The following is a 3,889-nucleotide window of genomic DNA, read 5'->3' on the forward strand; positions in this document are numbered from 1 at the left end:
GCAAAAACAATCTTCATTTGAGGAGATTAAGAGAGTTAAAGAAATGGCTGAGGTATTATGCAGCTCTATGGTAAACAAACACTCCAGGCAAAAATGAAAGGAAGAAATAAATACATGGAATGCTTGCCTCATGCAAGGGAGCGAACACAGCACAGAATATTCTGGAGGTTCAAATTTGAAGTAAAAATGCAAGCTATGACAGTGCCAAACACTGTCTATAGCCTTGCTTGTAAATCAGCCTGGCCCCTCGGGAAGACAGATGGCTCACTATATAACACTTACGTAACCACAACCTGAGCTGAGCTGGACCTGCCAGAAGCAAAGGAACAAGGATGCCTCTGAGAAAAGATAAATTGTGGTCTCTTTAAAACCCACTGGAACTGCTCTCCCTGGCAACCCAAGTTACAGCAGGGGGCATCAGAGTCTTCCAACACGCAGGCAACCAGCTGTACAACCTTGGCAAAGCAGCCCGTAACCACAGCCAGCCGGTTGTGTGTCATTAGCTCAAGCCTCCAAACCCCAGGGTGGCTCCCCTGTCCCCCAGGCTGTTCATGGGCGTGGCCGGAGCTGCCTTCTGAAGGTTTGGAGAAGTGGGCATTCCATTCCTTGCCATGGGGAATGTTAGTCAGCCTTCCTGAGCACAAGCAGTACCAGACTTGCACATTCCCAATTTATAAACAAATGATCCGGGAGAGACACAGAGGGTCACTCCTGCCCAGGCGAGAGGCAGCACCAGCGTTTCTGTTTCCAGGAAAAGTCAGAATGAAATAACAGAGCATTGAGAGAAACTGTGGATCTTCAAAGCCAGACAAAATCTGGGAAAATCAAGAACAGTTTAGAGGATTAACCTCAATCACCACTCAACAGAGCAAGCATCTCACAGATAAGTCATTCACTTCTGTGGGATTCATTTGGATCAGCTTGTTTTATGCTGAACACAAGCTTCAGATCTTGTACAGTAAGAAAATCTGTGTTGTGATTGAAGCTAAAGGGGTTATTTTTAAAGTGCAGCATTTTAGGAAATAGGAAAGATCTAGGATGAGGCAAAATCATGGTTTAAGATAAATGGGAGAGTCTCAAATATTTCTTTTTCCAAAATACTGCCAAGGGCCAACTGCACACAGATGGGAGAAGCCAGAACCCTTCCCTCTTTCTACATTATGAGGCCCCCACCCCCACCCCAGGTCCAGATTTCAGGCTTGTTTCATGTGTCTTCTGATGTGGTGACATTCACTGTTACATCGAATTTTATAGCTTGAGTGGTAACCTACCCCCACACATAAAAGTGTTTCTCTAAGAAACCCTTGCCAAGTTCTCCACAACTGACATCATAAAAGGAATTTTGGGAAAGCAACATTACAGACTATCCAGTCTATAACATACCAGCTTCTCATCTGTAGTGAATAAAATACATATGAGAGTGTATAAATATTCCCCAAATTTCATAGTCCTCATCATCTGTCATTTGATAGTTTATTGGGTACTTGCAAGATGCTGTGCAGAAGTCTGTAAGACATGACCCCAGCTCTTAGCAATAATCGCGCCTCGGATAAACCTCATTGGCTACGATACTGCCACTGTGCAAAGCTATGACCCCAGCTCTTAAGGATTTCATCCATACCCTGAAAAAGCAGTTACCACCTGATACATGAGGGCTGAGGCTGAAGAGAGAACAAGATGCTTTCCTGAGAAGTGGGGATCCTGGGGAAACATAATAGAAAACTTTTAGGAGGAAGTGCCTCCAGATTTTTTCCTTGAGGGACAAGTATGTTAGACTTCTCCTGAGGAACATCTCATAGAATACTCCTTAAAGCGTGGGATCTTGAGTCTATTATTTTATGACCACTTAAAGCAATTATTAAGTGAAACAATACTCTGAAAACCCCCAGATAACACCATTTAGCTACTTTGCTCCAAGTCTCCCTCCAATGGCACAACATTCAGTGGGCTGTCTGATTTACTTTTTGCATTTGGCTGAGATTTATTTCATTGGAGGTAACGGGTCCATGGTTTAGAGACATCTGGTCGTAATGAAACCTTGACATATTTGTGACAGTTTCCTCCTTCCCCTCCAGTCTCTATGTGCCTTTAGGGTCAATTGAACTGCTAGAACTCATGGACAAACAATCAATAGAATTTAGCAATTTGTTGAATATTTAAATGCATTCATTAACTTAGGGGGTATTTCAAATATTACAAGCACTAGAATTTTGCCAGTAAGTACACATGTGGTTCACCAGTATAAGTAATTTAGATTAGCACTTCTCAACTGGTGCAGACAGCAGTGCAATGCTGTGCCATGAATGGGCCACAGGTGTGCTGAGATCCTGCTTTCCTTGGCTTTATAGCAGCCATGTGTGACCTGGAGTTGCCAAAGTTTCTGGACTGGTGGCCTCAGGCCAAGAGCATCTTTTTCCATTTATCCAAATGCCATAAAATATCATCATTTTCTAGGTTTGCATGATAGGAGAAAGATCGGGAAGCTTCAATTTGTACTCTAAGCTTGTTAATGGGCCTTGACCTCACATTGTGCCAGACCAAGGGCAGGATGCAGGCAGACTGTCATGCCCCAAAATAGTTCTCAGCAACACTGAGCTGAGTATTGGGTCATTCATTCCAACCATGCACCAACAACGCTTACAAATTATGTTTGGTGATGATGATGGTGAAGACAAACATGTAATTGTGTTTGATGATGATGGTGAAATCTAGACTTCACACTCCCCACTCACACACTCACCTGCGGCAGAGGCGTTGAATCAGCTGCAGTCCACTCTATACTCTTCCATTTGCCTCCAACATTCCCGACTCACTCCTTTTCTCACAGAAGCAATTGCAAAAAGCAATATTACTTCTTTACCATAGTTGTGTGTGTGTGTATGTGTGTGTGTATTATGGCATACTTATCCATAGGTGGTTCATTCATCTTTAAGACATGAAAAGATATTTCTTTTTGTTGTGGAAAAAAAGAGAGACCTGTAAGCTAGTAAGAAAAAAATGAAATTCAATTGCATTAATAACTCAAAGAAATGTTAAAATAGAAATTTTCTAAAACCTGAGAAAAACCATATTAGTGAATTATGAATGTTATTGTTACCTGACTTCTTAAAGGCAAGAATTGATTTAAAATTAATTTGCATAGGCTACCAGACATTAGGTACAAGGTTCACCCAGACCTCTTCTACATGTGATGTTTTTGAAACCAAGGAAATGATTAAGTAACATCAACTAAATGCCAAAAGTAGAAAAATTTAACAGTTCTGAACTCTTGTCACCCAATTTACACTACCCGCAGGGCAGCAGCATCATGTAGAGAACAGATCATAGACTGGGGAATCAGACACAATAGACTGAAATGATGACTTCATTTGCCAGCTGGATATGGATATTTAAGCATTTTGAGGCTCAACTGATCTATGTAAGACACAGACTATTATCTCAGAGTTACTGTAAATAGTAGATGAGAAACATGACATTTCTAACACGCATATGTATATCAAGTACTCAGTAAATGTTCATTTTCCCCCCTGATATCCTTTATCTCAAAATGACAAAGACACATTGATTTTTTTTTTTTCACTGTTCAAAATTTATTTGGTATTTTAGTTGGTATGACACTTAGTTGGTTGCATTGTCTTTTTACATTATATGGCCATGTACACTATATTCTGACATACATGGTACACCAAATAAGATCCTTTAGAACAGTTATGCACAATACACGCAATACTGAATTTATACATTGGATCCCAGGACATGACTGACTGGAAAAGATGGACTAGGCATGTCGGGTGTTGGGGGAAGGAACCCGAGGTGACAGAACACACAGTAAACACACATCCAGTGTGAAGAGCAGCCGCAGCTCTGGCCGTGGTGCCTCTGAGACGGT

General features: G+C 41.4%; 1 pseudogene; it reads right to left on the reverse strand.

Moving 5' to 3' along the window:
* Positions 1-1,528: 1,528 nt before the first annotated feature.
* Positions 1,529-1,589, reverse strand: LOC115939347 (U4 spliceosomal RNA; annotated as a pseudogene).
* Between the last annotated feature and the right edge of the window lie 2,300 nt (positions 1,590-3,889).

Source organism: Leptonychotes weddellii, chromosome 8 (genome assembly GCF_054177405.1).
Source record: "Leptonychotes weddellii isolate Sample4059 chromosome 8, ASM5417740v2, whole genome shotgun sequence".
In the NCBI taxonomy this organism is placed as follows: domain Eukaryota; kingdom Metazoa; phylum Chordata; class Mammalia; order Carnivora; family Phocidae; genus Leptonychotes; species Leptonychotes weddellii.